At 37.3% G+C, this 22,293-nt stretch overlaps 1 long non-coding RNA gene across 1 annotated transcript in view; it reads right to left on the bottom strand.

The window, feature by feature from the left end:
- LOC122686193 overlaps positions 1-22,293 on the bottom strand; it is a 397,014-nt gene that overhangs the window by 208,854 nt on the left and 165,867 nt on the right. Inside the window, exon 2 of the long non-coding RNA XR_006338647.1 lies at positions 730-810. This is a non-coding gene — a long non-coding RNA (uncharacterized LOC122686193). The remainder of the gene's footprint in view (positions 1-729; positions 811-22,293) is intronic.

The raw sequence follows: 22,293 nt of genomic DNA, 5'->3' as shown, positions 1-22,293 counted from the left end.
TATAAGTATATGGCTGTTATATTCTAAATAATAATCACGTAGGAAACAGCACAGTATCTTAGCTAAAAGAAGCTTGGTATTTATTAGATGACTAATAAATGTCTGTTTGCTTTATGAATAAATATAAGAACAGAAACTCAGGCATCAGACAGAACTGCATTCAAACAATTGTCACAGGAGCAATGTGTGATTTAAAGCAGGCCACACATCTTTCAATGCACAATTTCTCCATCAGCAAAATGAGAGTAATAATAGCTTCAAACTTAAGGGTTGTTGTGATATTCAATAAAATAATGCAGTATTTAGTATTTAGTACTTGACACATGGAATGTATTCAATAAATATTAGTCATATCTTTTATCTCCTCTTCTTTGCTAAGGAAATGCTCAACTGTTCATAGGCAATTTCTTACTTAATTCATAGGAAAATGTAACAAGGCAACAACCATAATCTCCATTTTAAAATTAGAAAGACTGAAAGAACTAAACAACTTTCACAAAGTCACAAAGCTACTTTAAATCCCTGTCTGTCTATAACAGAACTGGTGACTTTTCCCACCTAATACCATCTCCCTAAGGTAGTCTAAGTAATGAGAATAAATTTCATAGGAAATATTTTAGAAACATTCTCATTGTTTTATAAGCTCTGAGGATATTTTATGTGAGAAATGGCATCAACAGATTTAATAATGCATAAAAGAGACACCCATGAACCATCTCTTTCACTCACCAGTTTGACGCGTCAGTCTCCTCATGCTGGGACACTTCTAGTACACTGCTCTAAGTCTCTTTGCATAACCTTGTTTCAAGGCTGCCAAAACATGCAAAAAGAAAAATGATATTTGCTTCTGGAAGGATTTCCATATATTAGTGGCCAGAACAATAATAATTCAAATTTACATGGCATGTTTTATAAAGCTTTTAAAGAAACAATAGGGATTAACCTTCTTCACATGTTTGGGGTTTTGCATCTTGAAAGCAAATATATTATCATGCTTTACCCTGGAATTCTCAGAACATGACAAAGTATCTATCATCTAGGCATTCATTAAATTCTTTCTTTTTTTTTGTTAAATAGTTGAAAGAATGAAACTTCTGTTCCAATACATTAATATATTTGAAGATCTTCAATCTTCCACTTCAGAAGACAAAATGGTATTTTGTTATAATGTACTTTTCTGAAGGGAAGAAGAAAATAAACCTGAAGGAGAAAGTATTTTTTGCTACACCAGTAAACCTGACATTTCAAAGGATAAAATTTGACAATGAGGTCAACATGCAAGACACAGATTACTCTGCATAGTTTCAGTATTTAATAATTATTGGATGAAACTAAAAATCTATTATCAAAAATAATTACTCTCCATTTACACAGGAAATTTAAATTCAATGAATTCAAAGTGTGAATTTACTTTTGAAGTAACTATACATTTGAAAAAGGGAAATAAAATGTTCTTTTTATAATTAGAATGTCTTTTCCATTGTCCTAATGCTACTTTCCCAACTCTGCTCAACTCTCCGCTGCAATCCACAAAAAGAGAGAAGGATAAAGGAAAGAATGATAAGTTGACAGAAAAAAACAGTAAATGCTATCCTAGGATAGTGTTTATTAACTCAAAAATAAGTGTAATGAGATGAGATGTTTCTTAAAATAATTAATCACTGGTCTTCATAACTCATACTTTATACCATTGTCTCTTTGATATTGCTATTTTTTGACCAATAATAATAGTCATATCATATCATAATGGTGATGATTACTATTTCATTGCTTACAATGTATCAGGAATTGCTTTTTATCATTTTGTAGGAATTGTCTAACTTAATATTTACAATAGCCCTATAAGGTAGATAACATTAACCTCTCCATATTTTAAAGAAGAGAGAACGCAGGCTCAGTTTTAAAAAATTAATAAAGAGCCACTACTAATAACCAATAAAGTAGGATTTGAGCCTTTCCCTGTATGACCTGTATGCAGGTCAGGAAGCAACAGTTAGAACTGGACATGGGAAAATAGACTGGTTCCAAATAGGAAAAGGAGTATGTCAAGGCTGTATATTGTCACCCTGCTTATTTAACTTATATATGCAGAGTACATAATGAGAAAAGCTGGGCTGGATGAAGCACAAGCTGGAATCAAGATTGTTGGGAGAACTACAATAACCTCAGATATGCAGATGACATCACCCTTATGGCAGAAAGTGAAGAAGAACTAAAGAGCCTCTTGATGAAAGTGAAAGAAGAGAGTGAAAAAGTTGGTTTAAAGACAAACATTCAGAAAACTAAGATCATGGCATCTGGTCCCATCACTTCATGGCAGATAGATGGGGAAATAGTGGAAACAGTGGCTGACTTTATTTTTTTGGGCTCCAAAATCACTGCAGATGGTGACTGTAGCCATGAAACTAAAAGACGCTTATTCCTTGGAAGGAAAGTTATGACCGACCTAGATAGCATATTAAAAAGCAGAGACATTACTTTGCCAACAAAGATTTGTCTAGTCAAGGCTATGGTTTTTCCAGTAGTCATGTATGAATGTTAGAGTTGGACTATAAAGAAAGCTGAGTGCCAAAGAATTGATGCTTTTGAACTGTGGTGCTGGAGAAGATTCTTGAGAGTCCCTTCGACTGCAAGGAGATCCAATCAGTCCATCCTAAAGGAAATCAGTCCTGGATGTCCATTGGAAGGACTGATGTTGAAGCTGAAACTCCAATACTTTGGCCACCTGATGTGAAGAGCTGACTCATTTGAAAAGACCCTGATGCTGGGAAAGATTGAAGGCAGGAGGAGAAGGGGATGACAGAGGATGAGATGGTTGGATGGCATCACTGACTCAATGGACATGAGTTTGAGTAAGCTCCGGGAGTTTTTGATGAACATGGAGGCCTGGCATGCTGCAGTCCATGGGGTCGCAAAGAGTTGGACATGATTGAGCAACTGAACTGAACTGAACTGAGCCTTTCCCAAAATCTATTCTGTTAATCACCAAATTATCTACTACTTTCCAAACTTAATCCAAACTGGACCCTTGATATTAGGGATCCTTGTTGATAAATTCCTGTTCTGTGATAATTATGAACCCTGCATATGTGTGTGTGTGTGTGTGTGTGTGTGTGTGTGTGTGTGTGTGTGTGTGTTCAGTCACTCAGCTATGTCCATCTCTTTGTGACTCCATGAATGTAGCCCTCCAGGATTCTCTGTCCATGGGATTTTCCAGGCAAGAATACTGGAGTGAGTTGTCATGCCCTCCTCCAGGGGATCTTCCTGACCCACGAATTGAACCTGTGTGTCCTGCATCCCCTTCATTGGCAGGCAGATCATTTACCTCTGAGCCCCCTGGGAAGACTTATGCACTGTGAATATAACTAAAATCCATACATCTCTCTTCTTTCATCAGTTGAAGTCACCTTCATCTATTACCTAGAGGACAGCGAAAGTTTTCTACCTATTCTCACCAATCCCACTCTTGACCCATTATATCAACCACTGCTCACACTCTGGCCAGGGTAAACATTTTTACAGCATAATACATCATTTTACTAGCCTGCTTAAAAATTTTCATTGGTTTTATATTGCACAGGATTAAAATCCAATTATTTTATTGTGACCTACAAGTGCTGACATGAATTGGCTATAGCCTACCTAACAAATATTACTTTATATAGTTTTCCTCCATATAACAAATTATTTTTCTCATACTTATTCATGTATGTATGCCTGCTCTTTTGAGATATTAAAACAATTCCCATTACAAAAAATAAAAGATTTATTAACACTTTTTCCTTAACAAGAAGCACACTAAAGACTACAATTGTGTCCATTAATTGTTTTCTGAAAGGATTCCCAACTGTAACAATCTCAGATTGGCATTCTGTGAGGAATATTGATATTACATATACTATTAATTTTATATTTGAGTATAAATTTTGTAAGTATCACAGACTAGGGTTAAAATTTAGAGACTTCTAAATTATTCATGTTCTATCTGTAGCTATGATCAATAACAAGCCAAAAAAGAAACCTGTAACTCTAAAACAGCACTGAAGTAAGATTGTACACTGAGGCACTAATATTATTATAGTACCTACACTTTGGTTTTAGTCACACAAAGCAATGGCATGTAAAGACTTCATTAGTTTCAAAAGCAGCTTATTTTCCTATATGAATCACTCTACAAAATGTGTAAACCCAACAAGCTTTGCTTCAGTATGACTATTATTATCATTATGGTTTAAAACATTGCTTCTCAAATTTAAAATGAATATGAGTTATATGCTATCTATATGCACATTGGACTTGCCCGGCTCAAGTGGTAAAGAATCCACCTACAATGCAGGAGATGCAAGAGTCTGCAGTTTGAACTCTGAGTCATAAAAATGCTCTCAAGGAGGAAATGACAACTCACTCCACTATTCTTGCTGGGAAAATCAAATGGACAGCGGAGCCCTAGAGTCCATGGGGCCGCAAAGACTCAGACAAGACTGAGTGACTGACCAGCAGCATATGCACATTAACCAAACCAGGTTTTTGATTTGGTGGGTCTAGGACAACACTCAAGAGTCAATAGTTATCACAGGCTTAGGTTATGCTGATGGTGCTCATCCACTGACTACACATTGGGTCAGATTCAGATGACAGCTCCAGATGATTTACAATTCAAGTTGTGTGTGTGTGTGTGTATACTATCCATGTGCAAAAATATTACAAAATAAATGAAAGTGAAAAGTGAAAGTGCTAGTTGTTCTGTCATACCCAGTTATTTGGGAGCCCATGGACTGTAGCCCGCCAGGCTCCTCTGTTCATGGGATTCTCCAGGCAAGAATACTGGAGTGGGTTGCCATTCCCTTCTCCTGGGGATCTTCCTGCCCAGGGATCAAACCCGTGTCTCCCGCATTGCAGGCAGATTCTTTATCATTTGCGCTACCAGGGAAGCCCATAACTATTAATAATGGGTTTTAAATTTACATTTTCCTTTTTTAAAAAGTGCCATTACTGTGAGCTTAACAATATTAAATAAGTATATAACAAACTTTACATACTTCTACTTTATTTTGTAGTTTATCAATAATTATGAATAAATAAATATTTTCCTTGCTTTGAAAAATGTGATCTCACCTAGTGCAGGCTCCCTTGAATTCAACAATATATAACAAAATAAATAAAATACTGCCTTTCTGTGACTGGTTAAGATTTTAGTATTAATAACTTTTACGTTCTTCTGTACATTTTTCTATATTTCCAATATCTTTTACCTTACAGATTTTAGCTACCATTAGTTTAGTCCTATAGTACACCATGCTAGGTATATGTGTTTATATAATTTCATATAAAAATGTGATATCTTATTTAATTCATAAATTTATTAAGCAATGTTAATAATAACAGTTATAATTTTTAGGTATTTACTAGTGGCTCAGATTGTAAAAAATCCGCCTGCAATCCAGGAGACCTGGGTTGTACCTCTGGGTTGGGAAGATCCCCTGGAGAAGGGCATGGCAATCCACTCCAGTATTCTTGCATACAGAATCCCATGGACAGAAGAGCCTATCAGGATACAGTCCAGAGGGTCACACAGATTTGGACATGACTGAAGAGACTTGGCATGCATGCAATAGCCATGTACCATTCTAATGTTTTACATGTATTGATTCATTTAATCCTCATTAAAATAAGCTATTACTATGCTGAGTTTTAGGGTACAGAAATTAGTTCAAGATTATATGACCTAAAAGTAGTAAAACTAAAATTCAAATTTAAGTATGTTGGATTTTATTTTTATAATAAAGTAAAAATTGATATTTTTTGAAGAATCAAGTAAATATCTTCCCTGATGGAAAATATTTTAGCAGCCAATAGTATTGCAAGAGCAAACATAGGACTCAACCTCTATATTACATGCTTTATTAAAAGCAAATATTTACATTAAAATAAGAACTATTTGCAAGAGCATAGGAAAAGTCATTATAAACTTTACAGAATACTGATTCTAGTCCTCATTTCCAAAGCTTAGCAAGAGATTTTTTCATTGCTAAATATTACTTTATTACTGATGATGACTTCCTAAAAGTATGATTTTATCACTGTTGAAAGGATGAAGAAACATAACTAGATATTGAAAGATAAAATTTCAACAGTCATGCATACATATAACAAGGATATGCTATTTCTGACCTTTTCAGCTAATTTCCAAATAGCAATATATTCTATAAGGAGGTCTCCAAATTCCACTAAAGAAATAGTCACTATTGGGTATACCGACAATCACTATTTCTCCCATTTTAAGTACCATTATTGAAGCATATTTTACCTACAGAATCATATACACTCACACACAGACACACACACATGCACACACATATAAACATACAAGGGAATTTTTCTGAAATTATGAGTACTGCATTTTGGGAAAACTGTAATAGGAACACTCCCAAAACATAATTTTAACACCGATAATAAATTATTCTTATCTAGTTTGAAAGATTGGAGAAGGAAATGGCAACCCACTCCATTATTCTTGCCTAGAGAATCCTGTGGAAGGAGCAGCCTGTTGGGCTGCTGTCCATAGGGTCACATAGAGTCAGACACGCATGCATGCATTGGAGAAGGAAATGGCAACCCCCTCCAGTGTTCTTGCCTGGAGAATCCCAGGGATGGAGGAGCCTGGTGGGCTGCCGTCTATGGGGTCGCACAGAGTCGGACACGACTGAAGCGACTTAGCAGCAGTAGCAGCAGCTTGAAAGATGATGTACTGCCAATGATTTCACATGAGGTTCTCTTAAAGTTCCAAAGAGTTGATGTTATAATAGTTGTAAGTTATAATGGTTTCTCTTATATTCACTACCAAATCAAAAACTTCTAACATAGAAAAGGCATGGTCTCTGCCCAATACATTAATAAGGCTCATTTCTAAAAGAAGTTCAAGAACTGGCCAGTTTTCATTTTCTTCATTAGTTCTGAGAGCTAACCTCTCATCTTCTTTGCCTAAATTTTCAAATGCTTTCTTCAACAAACTCTTTGTAAAGAAGCACATCAGGGCCTCCACAATACTGGGCACCGTGACTCTGATTATATTTCCAAATCAATTATTCAGAAGTTATTCTTTTGAAAGTAGTTGTGGAATCATTCAGGTAATTCCTGGGGCAAGACCCAAGTATAGGGATAAAAATAGCAATTGTTTAGATAAACTTCAGACATTAGAAAAAAAATAAATCGTATATACAAATGTGTTAATGGGGTGGAGTAAGGTTCAATGCCTAGGGAGAAAGTACTGTTAGGAGGAAGAATCCAAGAATTTTAATACCCTTGGGTTAACACTAGAATTTCTGACCACCTCCTAACACGCTTCTTTGGCCATTTGATGCGAAGAGCTGATACATTAGCTCTTAGGAGAAATGGATAGGAGAATGGACTAGGAGAAATGGATAACAGAGGATGAGATGGTTGGATGGCATCACTGACTCAATGGACATGAGTTTGAGTAAGCTCCAAGAGATGGTGAAGGACAGGGAAGCCTGGCGTGCTGCAGTCCATGGGGTCACAGAGTCAGACCAACTGAGCAACTGAACAACAGGCCTCTGAGATTTCAGCCACTTCACTATTCAATCTACATACTCCTAAAGCGCGTCCATAGTTCCTAACCAATATTCTTAAATTAATTTTCCTATTATTTATTTTTAATATCTAAACTCATATGTCAGGCCTTGATGTTCTCCTATAATCTACAATTTGAAAGAAGGCAGACGGACTTTTCTGAAGAAACAAAGGATGTGGCTGCCTCTTTATAGCTCCCACCTCCTCACCTTTATTACTGCATCTGATTTTTAGCTGAGTCAATTGCCTCAACAATAGTGTTTCTCTCTTTCCCTGTATCAAGTCCATAGCCAATTTCACCAGATTAAGTTCTCTAAATCAAAGCTAGAATCTTGTCAATCCTTTTCCAAAATGTTTTTAAGGCTCTCCCTTCTCTGCAGAATAAAAGGGGAGAATGAAGCCAATTTCAAACTCCTAAGTCTGGGCTCAAAGACTTCAACTGTCTTTGACCTTTTCAGATTCATTTCTGCAAATGCATAATGCAGACGTGCTTGGCAAACTGCAAAGATCTTCACCACTGTGAGTAATTTCATTCTTAAAGTAAATCTTTGAAGTGAAACTCCTGTAACACAGAGATGCCATAACTACCTTGAGTCTGGTTAAGCTGATAAATGGTGGAAACCAGGTTTACTTCTATGCTGAGTCCACACCACAAACAATGTTTTTGTCATCGAACTGAATGATTAATCACTTTTTGAAATACTTTATTTCCCTTTCTCTGAATACAGACTTGTGCTGTTTTTCACCTGAAAAGATAGTGAGATGTCAGAGTGAGAGTTAAGGCCTATCAGAGGTTGTAAAGATCTATCAGGAGCAGTTTGAGAAAGATTTTTGCCTAGTCCATGGCACTCTGCCAAGATGATTCTATCATCTGGTAGGAGCTTCCTAAGTTTACAGATACATCACGTAAGAATTAACCAGCTTCCAATGGGTTCCCTGGTGGCTCAGTGGTAAAGCTTCCTCCTGCCAGTGCAGGGAACGTGGGTCTGATACCTGCATCAGGAAGATCCCCCAAAGAAGGAAACGGTAACCCAATCCAGTACTCTTGCCTGGGAAATCCCATGGACAGAGGAGTCTGATGGGCTATAGTCCACGGGGTCTCAAAAGAGGTGGACACAACTTGGTGACCAAACAACAACAATATCAGCTTTGCATTTCAAAATCTACGCATTCTGAAGTATCTGAATCTCCTTTGAGTGACACAGTTTAGGACAGGTAGGTTCATTTACTATAATACAACTTTTTTTAGAATTGTTTCTCTTTAAATTTATTATCATCATTTATCTAAATAAATAGAGAATACCATAGAGAATTTTACTGCTATTTCTGTCTCCACAGCAATGGACGGTTGATAAAGTGCTTTTCTGTATACTGCAGGCATTTTGGAAATAGCTGTCGGATCAAACTAAATGAGTTCCAGTATAAATACAGAACCTGAGACCTTGCAGATGGCACTCAGCAAGATATTGGTATGACAGCTAGAAAAATGCAGCGTGACCCTCTGCAATTGATATTTTGTATTGAGTGCAGGGTCTAATAAAATGAGTTCTATCATGGAACTCGTGTGTTCAGTGAAATCTGTATTAAACCTACATATGAGCTTTGACTGTAGCTTAAGTGAAATTAAAAAACAAAAAGGATAAAAGATGAACTATCACTAGAATGGTAGTTGGAGTCACATTCAAACCTCAAATTAATTGTTAAATATGTACTTTCTATTCTAATGAAGGTGAGAAGTGAAAGAATATTGCTTTATATATGTTGCCTCAGAGTGAACATTATTTCAACCACACTGAAATATGATTTTATTTTAAAACCTCTGGCACATTTTACAGTTTGATTCATTCTCTAACACTTTCAAAGCTCTATTTCATTAAATTACACTTGTTTTATATAAGCTGCTTTGAATATCTACTGTTGACCTACAGAGATTGAGGGGACAAGGATTTACTTTAAGTACATTCTACTTCCTTTGTGTAGATCAATGCAGACAGCCTCCTAAGGAACTATATTGTTTCAGTGTTATAGGGAAAGGTTCACACCCTGGTGAGTTAGGTAGAACTGAAGAGAACATCTCAGGATAATGGCTCCGAACCTAGAGTATATTATACAGAGTGATGTAAGTTAGAAAGAGAAAAACAATTATCATTTATTAACATGCAGACACACACACAAACACACACACACACACACATATATATATATACACACACACACACACATAAATATATAAAATCTAGCAAAATGGTACTGATGAACCTATTCACAGGGCAGGAATAGAGAGGCAGACACAGAAAACGAACTTGTGGATACAACAGGGGAAGGAAAGGGTGGGACAAACCGAGAGCATCGCCCTGACATATATGAACTATCATGTGTAAACCATAGAGCGAGTAAGAAGCTGCCGTCTAGCAGAGGAAGCTCAGTCCGGTGTCTGTGATGAGGGGTGGGCTGATGGTAGGGTGGGAGCAAGGCTCTAGAGGGAGGAGACATATGTGTTCTTATAGCTGATTCACACTGCTGTACAGCAGAAGTCAACACAATATTGTAAAGCAATTATCCTTTTAAAAATATATATATATATATAGATTTTTTTAGAAAAGATAACAGGCTCTATTTTATCTACATCTTCAGCAGTTAATCACTAGGCTCCATGGGAGTCTCCAGACAAGAATACTGGAACAGGTAGCTATTCCCTTCTCCAGGGGATCTCCCGACCCAGGGATCGATCCGTGGTCTCCTGCATTGCAGGAAGATTCTTTACCACCTGATCCACAAGGGAAGCCTCCTGGTGTCAGCAATGGCTTCTAATGCATCATGTTTCCTAAAATGCTCTTCATCTGAGTGAGGTGAGTGAGAGGACTGAATGAGGTTTGGTTGTCATAATTTGGATACAGCTGAGACACAGATAATCACACAGTCTTGAAGTCAGAAGTCACTCAGCTCATCCGGGCTATCTCCCATTTAATACTGGCTTTTGCTAAGGATCCCCAGTGCACCTCCAATGGTATGAAAAAAAGGAGTTGAAACAACAACTCAAACTATTGTCCTTGTACCTGCCATACACTGGTCCAAATTTTGCCCTCTAGAACTATTCAGAAAATATAAAATCCAAGTTTCACATGGCAGCTCTTCAGATAATTGAAGGGAGTTATCATTGCCCTGCAGGGAAGTGGAGCATCTTTCCAACTCAACGTTACTACTTTCCAAACATAAAATGACAGACACATTCCTCACATGACATGTTTCCAGACATTTCACCAGTCTGGTCACCTTCTTTTGGATGCACTTCCATTTGTCAATGTCTCCTTTTAAAATGTCTTGAACATCCTATGACATTTCTGAAGCTTCCAGCAGAAATGGAATGCCCTGAGAATAACAGTAAATTTCTCTCATCTGTGAAGAGTGACGAGGCCTAAACTTAAAGAAAATTTCCACTTCTCAAAAGTAGACAGAGAGAGAACAAACCGTTAGAATATTAATAGATCAGAAACTCACCTCTAAGCTTACTGGTGTTACAGAGTGATATCTGAGAGAATGTTGTCTATAATGTGTTGCCTGCAACCCACCCACAGGCAAGACTCATTCGGTTGCCTATACTGTTTGCTTAATTCCCCAAATATTGGACTCCTTCTAAGACAAGTGACCCGGGTCATGATTCTCTAGCTAAGTCACCGTGGACAAGTTGCTAACATACATGGTTTCAAGTTTATTCAGTACTGTACTGGTGATTTTCTCTGTCAATCTGACTAGATCACGGGGTGCCCAGATATTTGGCTAACAATTGTTTTTAGGTGTGTCTGTGAGGGTATTTCTGGTGAAATTAACATTTGAATTGTTGGATCTGATAAAGTGGTTTGCCCTCTTCCACGGAGTGGACATCACCCAATGTGTTGAGGGCCTGAACAGAAGAAAAAGTAGGGAGGAACAAGTTAGCCCTTTCTGCCTAATTGCTTGAGATGGGATATAGATCTTTTCCTACCCCTGATACTCCTGACTTCCTGGCCTTCAGACCCAGACTGAACTACACCACTGGTTTTCCTTGGTCTCCCAGCTCATAGAAACCAGATCTTGACTTCCAGTCTCTATAACTGCCTGAACCAATTCCTTGTAATAAATCTCTTCATGTATATATTATTGGTACTATTTCTTTAGAGAACTCTAATACAGTCATCAAATGAACTAAATATCTCTAAGATTCTATGTAAACTATAATTTGTTCTGATAAGAAATTTCAGTGTTTCAAAATTTCTTATTTGTCAGGAGTCATATCTTTGATTTTAATTTAGCCCAGATGTAAATAGTTTCATCTTCAATAAAATCTGAGGAAATGTTTTGCCAGTTCTCATCATATTACGATTCAAGTATTAATTTGTTGGTTCACCTAGCAACTTACTTTTGTGCATATGTGAGCATATCACAAGTGCTTGGCAATATGGATGATACAAAGAAACATAATTGCAGCTCTTTCTCTTGAATTTACAAGAGAAACCATCTAGTATTTACACTATGTGACAGTCTAGTTATTACATTTAAAGCAGTAAAAATACAAATGTCAAATGTTGATAGCAATAAATGGTAATGGGATTCAGAGTAGGGAAAGATCACCATGGCCTAAGAAGATGCAAAGGATTTCATGAAGGCAATGGAAGGAGACAGGGCACTTGATGAACTGGGAGAAACGAGTATTTACAGACCAGTCAGAGTGATCAAGCTTTTAAAGAGCCCTCTGTTGATCTAGGACCTGTGACAACTGCACATAAGAGCTCTGAAACATGGAACCACTGGATAAGGATCCAGATATAAATACCGGATTTTAGCAACTCCTGTATATACAACATCCCACTCGGCTTAGTTAACAAGATAGAACCATCAACTACACGGGTTTAAAATCCCTATGGGGTCTGTGCAGCATCGTAAGTTAAAAAAAAATCAAGAGATATGAAAATAAGAGGGCACCTGATATCTACTTTTGAGGTTTGACTATAGATATATTAACAAACTATATATATGTGTATGTGTGTGTATATATATATATATACTATATATAGCTCTAAAGAACTATAGTTTTTCACTTTTATAGGAAAAGCTTCACACACTGGTGAGTTAGGTAGAATTGAAGAGAACATCTCAAGATAACAGGCTCTGAACCTAGAGTATATTATACAGAATAAAGTAAGTCAGAAAGAGAAAAACAAACATATTAATGCAAACATATTAACACATTCTATATACATGGAATCTAGAAAATGGTATTGGTGAACCTATTTGCAGGAGTACAGACACAGACGTAGAAAACGGACTTGTGGACACAGTGGAATAAGGAGAGGGTGGGATGAATTGAGAGAGTAGCATTGTCTGTGTGTGTGTGTGTGTGTGTGTGTGTGTGTGTATACACACATATGTATCTCCAATAGATACATATTTGAAAATAAAAGAACTTGAATTTTCAGCTGACTTTGGAGAGAGTGACTCTAAAAGCTCGGCTATTGCAAATCATTATTTGCAGCAACCTCTGCAACTGGTAGGGCAGACATTCCATGACTTTAATCATGGGGCCAAGTGACACAGCTCTTGACGATCAATTCTATGATGGGAGCAAAGGCACAAGCCTTCGGGATCAGCTTCAGTGCGTCTGAGTGACATCAGTTTCCTACGGATGGGGAGAGCTGAAGATATCCTTCTGATGCCTGATTAGGGATCCAGCAGAACCGACCTGTTGGGTCTGGTTGCTAACCTCTTCCAACAATCTCCTAGAAGGTGGCACTAGCTGCACTTGGCACAGAGGAGACAAGTAAAAGGTTTTGTGCACCAGTTTCTTACACTCAAGTGAAGTAACACAATGTAGACCCATTATCAGAAAGAGTGCCTGGCATTTGTGCATCACAAATGGCTGAGGCAAAGTAATACGTGCTCAGTAAATATCTACTGGGTAATTGAGTTTCATAGAAACTAGAATTGCATTGTGTCACTTGGAGGAAAAAAAAAGTGCATTTATCACAATCAAGAAATTATCCCTGGAAATTTTTTCCAACTCCTTCTCTCCCTAAAAGAAAACACACACGAGCCATTAAAAAGAATTCATTTGAATCAGTTCTAATGAGACGGATGAAACTGGAGCCCATTATATAGAGTGAAGTAAGCCAGAGAGATAAAGACCATTACAGTATACTAACACATATATATGGAATTTAGAAAGATGGTAATGATAACCCTATATACAAAACAGAAAAAGAGACACAGATGTACAGAACAGAGTTTTGGACTCTGTGGGAGAAGGCGAGGGTGGGATGTTTAGAGAGAACAGCATCGAAACATGTATATTATCTATAGTGAAAAAGATCACCAGCCCAGGTTGGATGCATGAGACAAGTGCTCGGCCCTGGTGCACTGGGAAGACCCAGAGGAATCGGGTGGAGAGGGACATGAGAGGGGGGAATCGGGATGGGAAATACATGTAAATCCATGGCTGATCCATGTCAATGTATGACAAAAACCACTACACTATTGTAAAGTAATTAGCCTCCAACTAATAAAAATAAATGAAAAAAAAAAAGAAAACACACACGGAAACATAGGCACATATGTGTGTCCTCATGTGTGCATATGTGCTTGTGTTCTACTGTATCCTGCTGTTTAGATTTCCGTTTTCAAAAGGTATTCCTTCATGCAAGGAAAATTTTTCTCCTTTTACAACAAACAGTGTGCTAATCATATTAGGCCCCCAACTAAATACTCCTTTCATCTTACAAAAATATATTGTCTTTATCTTTAGCTCATATTTAACTCATGAAAGCCATCACAAGTGCCAAGGAACAAAATAAGTGGAATTTTTTAAAGAATGAAAATAAGAATATAAAATATTAATCTGTGGGCAGAAGACAGAGCTTATAGTCATTCCCTGAAGAGCTGAAATATAGAGCCAGACTCCCTTTTAGAAGGTGCTAGTATTCTTTGTACTGAGGGAACTGACTTAGTTGAAACACATAGAGAAACTATTCAACATGCTCAGTGTCAAGGAGAGAAGGCAGGAGCACTTCCAGAGAAAGATGGCATCAAGTAAGAGTAATAGGAAGGTATAGGATGGAAAATGTCAACAGTCATTGGACAAGACCCTGATGCTGGGAAAGACTGAGGGCAGGAAAAGAAGGGAACAGAGGATGGATGATATCAGATGATATCAGAGTCTGGATGATATCACTGACTCAAAGGACATGTGTTTGAGTAAACTCTGGGAGATAATGAAGGACAGGGAAAGCTGGTGTGTTGCAGACTATGGGCTCACAAGGAGTCAGACATGACTTAGCGACTGAACAACAAATATATTATATATATATACAAACACACACAGTGAATTACAGGAAAAAAGTAGACTTCTGCTTTGTATGGAAGAAAGCCCAAAGTTAAAGTTACTCACTCACTTAGCAGATAAAATCATGGCAACAGACACTGGTTCCCTCCTTTTATCAAATTTATTTACTTTTGGCTGTGCTGGGTCTTTATTGTTGCAAGCGGGCTTTCTCTAGTTGCAGTGAGCAGGGTCTACTTTTTCATTGTGATGTGTGGGCTTCTCATCTGGTAGCTTCTCTTATTGCGGAGCATGGCCTCAATAACTGTGGTGCATGGGCTTAGTTACTCCAAAGCATGTGGAATCTTCCCGGACCAGAGATCAAACCCATGTCCCCTGCATTGGCAGGTAGATTCTTAAGCACTGGGCCACCAGGGAAGTCCAAACACTGGTCCCTTTGTTATAGGGAACCAGCTTTGTTTCATCCCCTGTGCCTTTTCAGAAGCAATCTTTCTTCTAAGAGTGCACAGAAGAGTGGAATCTTTTGATAAATATTTTTTGGTATGCTTTTTTCACCACTGCAATTTGGAGAATGTGTTGTTCTGTGCTTAGTCATTCAGTCATCTCTGCTTCTTTGTAACCCCATGGACTGTAGCCTACCAGGCTCTTCTGCCCATGAGGATTCTCCAGGCAAGAATACTGGAGTGGGTTGCCATGCCCTCCACCAGGCCATCTTCCCAATCCAGGGATCAAAACCCAGGTCTCCCGCATTACGGGCAGTTTCTTTACCACCTGAGCTACCAGGAAAGCCCAAGAATACTGGAGTGTGTAGCCTGTCCCTTCTCCAGGGGATCTTCTTGACCCAGGAATCAAACCAGGGTCTCCTGCATTGCAGGCAGATTCTTTACCAGCTGAGCTACCAGGGAAGCCCGGTTTGGAGAATATATTATAGTAATTCTGGACTACAGATAGTGTGGTTTAGCATAAGTTGATCCCATTTTGACAGGTCTCATACGACTATTTTAGAAGCAACCAAATAGAGTTTGGGTCATACGCATGATAATTCTCATATTGAAATTTTTAAGGAAATTTGTCTAGAAGTATTTGAAAGCCAAATTTACGAGAGCTAATTCAACATAATCAATCCTCCCATGAAACAGTCTCCGTTCCTTCTCAACCCACCTAGAATGTGTGTGAAATACCAAGGTGCCCAGTGGAAGACTGAATAAAGTGTACACAAACACCCATAACATACCCACAGGAAACATGAATGTAAGCAACATAAGTTTCAATCTTTTCTGTCCTGTGACATCTCAGGTCTGGGAATACAGTGAGCTGCATTCAGAATTTGATCCTAATTTACTGCTGATGTGGCATAAATGTTAAATACTGCTGCTGCAGACATTCACCCAAACTCCTTAATTAGGGACAGGGATGACGGAATATATTTTCAGCTTAATTACCAAGCTGGTCTCAGTCAATAAAGGTTAGCTATTTGATGAGGCTTCTCAGCTATTAATATGACCCATAGTGTATAGATCAAAAAACTACATAAAACAGAGGGAAAAAACCAATTACTCCTACTTTATGGTTTTATAGTATACACTTAAATATGGCCCTGCACACATCTATTTTGCACATGTACATATTCTTCCCTATCAAACCAAATAACAATCATTTACTAGGATAAAACTTTCTTGTACTTTTGCCAAAGGGATTGTCTTGTGTAGCAAAAGCTACATAGGACATGAGGATGAGAATTACAGTCAGTATGGATTCTTAAGGTTCTTGTGCTTTTTAAAATTTGACAAGTATTTGGGAGTGTCTCTAAAATTTTGAAAAATCATTACAAAGGGAATTTGAAGATGTGTAGTGATATCCAGAATTTCTGGGGAGGGGTTTTGGTAAAAAAAAAAAAAAACTTTTTCGCTAAGCTTTGGAGACTAAGCTCAACATGAAGACAGAGAATTTCTGAATTAAATATGCTAGTTGTACTAGTGTATGTTTATAGACAAAAGGATGGCTAAATTGAAGAATATTTTAAAATCTTAGTTTAAGGAATGAACTACTGACAAAAATTAAGAACTCTTTTGAGCACACATTACATTCCTCATTCTGCCTTACGTCACCCTTTGAGGTATTACCTGCAAAGTATATTGGACAAAAGCAAGTAAGAAATAAATTGCATTTGTGTGATTTTTTAAAGCATTCAATTTAGTTTTAATAATCAGAGTTTTCCCTCCACCTATACTTAACTAATTTATAGGAACATTATGTAAATTATGCAATGCTGGTAATAAGAACAGTTAACATTTAAGATTTTGAACCGACAAAGCATATAATAGACTCTTGGTGGGAGCAAAAACGCTTCTGTGTGTTAAGAGAGTGATGTCTGGCTGTGCCTAGAGCATCACCGAGTGTGTTTTACAGAAGAAACAGACAATTTAACTATTCTAGTGAGCGTGTTAGAGGGTTACTAAGTCAGCCGTCGAGAGAGTTTCTCTTGTGTCTGGACCCAAAGTTGGTAATCAAGCAGAATAGACTTTGGTTTTTGTCTGTTCAGTTCTCTGAGGAATCCCTAGAGAAACAAGGTAATTGGGTCACCATTTTGGCCATTTTTGGATTGACCAAATTCCTGCCATACCACTAATATTCACAAATATGGCAAGATAATGAATCTTTATAGTATCAAGAAGCACAACAAACAAGCAAGTACTGAATTAAGTCTTCTAATAGGATCAAAGCAGTCAGCAAAGTTCCAGATTGGTATAATGGTGTAAGCAGTATGCTACTTCCAAATCCCAAGATGGTGGAAGATTCCACATAGAAAGCAGACTCAAGGGAAGGCCTTACCCAGGTCCCATTATAACATGAAGGTTAAGCCAACCTTATGTTGCAGGAATTTAAGAAAAGGAAACAATACTCAGACTCAAAAATACTAAGGCAGTTGTTCTCAAATGCAGTCCAGAGGCTGATTCTTAGTAGAGATACAAAACTCTGATCAAGAGCTTGTTAAAAAGCAGATTCTCTATTCTCCACTCCAGGAAGTTCCGATTAAGTAAAGCTGAGTGAACTAGAAACGTGTTTTACAAACTCCCCAGGTAAATCTGCTAGGAAGGTAGGTTTGTGAGCAACTGGGTTAAGCAATTTGCTCAGAGTCATACGTTCAGTGAATGAAAATGCCAGAACAAGGAGAAACCATTTTCCCAGGGCTCCTTTTATCACAACAGATGCCCTAAGTGTAATCTGGAATTAATTCAGCCTATTTATATATAAGACAATAGACCCAAAGAAATACTCGTGGACTAAATTAAGGAGCTCAAACTATGGCAACTATAAAACTTACACTTCAAGATCAATACCTTGATGGTGTCAGTAAGGGTGGGGAGAAATAGCACCTGAGGTTGTACCAATTAGTTCAACCTTTCTGAAGGACAATTTTTCAAGGTCTACTAAAGCTACCAGATTATTGATCATAAACTATAATAATCTAATAATTCTACATTAAGAAAATCATTCTATAGATATGTCTCTCATATATTTAAAGATACATACAAAGATAAAAAATTTTTGTGGCTACAAAAATCTGAGAAAACATACAAATCCACCTAAACAGAAAATAATATATATAGTATGATTTCATTTGTTTATGATCTGAATATGGTGATACATGTAATGAAAATTCCCTGAAGGATACATGAGAAATTCTTAGTGGTTAATTTGGGGGGGATACAGTGGGATATTGGGGTATGTATTAATTTCCTGTTGCCAGTGTAACAAATTAACCACAACCTTTGTGGCTTAAAACAACATAAATTTATTCTCTGTAATTCTGGATTTAAGAAGTCTGAAATTAGTCTTATGGGGCTAAAAGTTGGAAACAGAGCTGGTTCCTGTTGGAGGCTCCAGGGGCAAACTCATTCCTGGAGCTACCAGCACTGTTTGGCCTACAGTCACATTACTTAAACCTCTGCTTCCTTAGTCACCTTGCTTTCTCATCTGTCTAATCTTCCTTCATTTCTTTTAGGAGGATCCTTGTCATTACACTGAGTCCAGCTATGGGGAGATACAGAATCCTGATCAGTCTACCTACAAAGTCATTTACCAAGCAAGGTAATATTTACCAATTCTGGTGATTAAGAGATTACTATTGGGGGAGGGGGAGGCAATATTCTATCACAGGAAGGAAGTGAAGGTCTTTCTATTATGTAATCTTTTAAATTATGACTTTTAAATTTTTAATTAGAGGATAAATACTTTATAGTATTTTGATGGTTTCTACCATGAATCAGCCATAGGTATGCATACATATGTTGCTTCCCTCTTGAGCCTTCTTCCACTTCCCTCCCTACCCCACCCCTCTAGCTTATCACAGAGCAATGGCTTTGGGTTCCCTGCATCACACAGCAAACTCCCACTGACTACCTATTTTACATATGGGAATTTATATGTTTCAATGCTACTCTCTCAAATCATGCCGCCCTCTTCTTCCCTCACTGTGTCCAAAAGTCTGTTTTTTATGTCTGTGTCTCCTTTGCTGCCTTACAAGTAGGATCATGAGTACTATATTTCTAGATTCCATACATATGCATTAATATGTGATACGTGTTTTTCCCTTTCTGACTTCACTCTGTATAATAGGCTCTAGGTTCATCCACCTCATTAGAACTGACTCAAATGCATTCCTTTTTATGGCTGAGTAATATTCCATCGCGCATATTTACCAGAACTTACTTATCTATTCATCTGTTGATGGATATCTAGGTTGCTTCGATGTCCCAGCTATTGTAAACAGTGCTGCAATGAACAGCAGTGTACATGTGTCTTTTTCAAAGATGGTTTCCTTGAGGTATATGCCCAGTAGTGGGATTGCTGGGTCATACGGTAGTTTTATTCCTAGTTTTTTAAGGAATCTCTATACTCCTTTCCATAGTGGCTATATCAAACTGCATTACCACCAACAGTGCAAGAGAGTTCCTATTTCTCCACATACTCCCAATGTTTGTTTGTAGACTTTTTTTTGATGATGGCCATTCTGACTGGTGTGAGATGATACCTCATTGTAGTCTTGATTTGCATTTCTCTAATAATGAGCAATGCTGAGCATCTTTTCATGTGTTTATTAGCCATCTATATGTCTTCTTTGAAGAAATATCTGCTTAGGTCTTATGCCCACTTTTTGATTGGGTTGTTTATTTTAATCATATTTACATACCAGTTTTAAAATAAAATCAAAGCTGTGCAAACATTCAAAATAGAAACCTGTGTCATTCTGAGAAAACTGTGATACATCTAAACCAACCAGAAGAACAACAATTCATTTTTAAAGTATGAGGTATTTATACTTCACTTTGATCTAAAGTGGATTTAGGCAGTTATAAACCTGCACTAAAATTAATAAAAATCTTAAAAATTATTAGAACTACAATAACAAGATAAAGAGAATACTGACTGCTATAAGTTAAAATTACTTACTTTGATTAGGCATAAATCTTGGCTCTGGGGTTCCTCCTGACAGCTAAAGCATAAAAGAAAACTGGAGAAAGAAAGGTCACCTAATTCCTGTTGTTGGCAAATGAGGAAATATATCAATCACCAGGAAGAGACAGATTTTTCTGATACTACGCTCTATGGAAAATTTCTCATGTGCATCATGGAATGGGAGCATTTGGTATTGTTGCAAATAATATCTTTGGAAAATAATTTATATCAGCCTTCAAAAATTTGGTTTCAGCTCTCTCAGCTATGCCCTTCAGTGGAGAGATGTGGACAGAAATTTTCTACACAGAGTTGAATTCCATCAGGTGCTATGTCTCTTGTAAGTGCCAAAGAATATAAGTGGGATACAGGGAAAATGTCTGATCAATCTGTCTGAACTATCCCATCTCCCAGTTCTAGTGTCCTGAGGGAAAGCTCTCTATGCCAAACAAATAAAGTATTTGTTTGGCATAGAGGATTAACTCATATGCTGAGAACTTGAAAGCTTTGTGTTAGCCTGGAGCACATTTTCAGAAAGATTCCAAAATCACTGCAAAGTAGGGGTATAATATAAATGCTGCCACTGCTGTAGTTAAGGATATGCTATAGGCAATCTGGAGCTGCAGAACATAGCTTCAGGTTACAATAAAAAACCATACATTTCTGTCAAGTCCAATTTTGTTGTTTTCTTTAAAACCATAGCTTTAAAAATATTTTTGGGTCCCTTCCAAAAGCTGTTAATTATCCCATCCATTGAGAAGATGCATGGGATAGCTTCAGTTCAAGGGAACAGACCTAGAAGGACTGTGAAACATTGCTACTACACAGAATGCTTAGAAAGGTCTTCTGCCCATCCTGGAGAGAAGAAAATAAATGCTAAACTGTAGGGAACTCCTAAAAGAAACATGTGTTAAACTACTTCAACATTGAGGAATCATCCTAAAAATCATTGGCAGTTCCCTTGGTTTTAAAAGTTTACCTACTAGTAACCGATTGCATTGGTCTAGCTACCAATAACAGAAAACCCACACAACTCTATCAGAGAGGGGTTTATTTGTCTCAAATTCTTGGGCTGCTTGAGATGTTTAAAAATATACGTCTCTTTGGAAAAAATGTATGTTGTTAAGAACAAAAGAGTTCTCATTTCTCCTGATCCATAGTCCTTAGTTGCAGTCTTTATCCCATCATATTTTCAGGCAACAATTTGCACTTTCAGGTAACCAGAAAGGGAAGTGTCAAAGAGAGAAGGACAAAGGGCTTATATTTAATGAGGCATTGCCTTTTTTCATGAAAATAACCCCTCTGTTAATATTTCCACCTACATTTCTTTCAAAGGAATGTAACACATTTCAATGCCAGAGGATCCAGGGAAGGAATGTATAGCTGACAAATTGCTTCCAAAATCAATACTGTAGTCAAATGAGGGTGGCTATTGGGTAAGCATTTAGCTAAGCATACCACAGCCATGTAATGAAGATATAATAATATATTTTGGGAGCTATATTGGTAAATGTGGTATCTACTCTCTCTCTCTCTTCAAGAGTTCCCTAGCTATTTTGAAGTAAAGTTATTAATATAAATATGTGATTTATTTGAAAAATTACTCTGTCAACATATATACAGCCTTTCTATTAAATTCTAAAATTATTAATTAATCGAGCATTCAATTTAGAATGACTATTAATAGACATTTAGACTAACATGCACTATGTGTCTAGTACATGGGAGATATAAAAGTATACAGGTATATGACAATGATAGAATAAAAGAATACTAACCTCTGTGGGACTGAGATTAAGGGAAATGCTCAGAAATAGTCAAGACCCCAGGACTCATATTTTTTGCTCAAAGGCTTTTGGAGATTTGTTGTTGTTGTCGTTTTGATCTTTAAATCTCAGGAAGAAGACTAACCTACATGGACTTAACCTATATCTATA

The sequence above is a fragment of the Cervus elaphus genome, chromosome 29 (assembly GCF_910594005.1).
Source record: "Cervus elaphus chromosome 29, mCerEla1.1, whole genome shotgun sequence".
NCBI lineage: Eukaryota > Metazoa > Chordata > Mammalia > Artiodactyla > Cervidae > Cervus > Cervus elaphus.
This window is presented reverse-complemented; position numbering and strand designations above follow the sequence as displayed.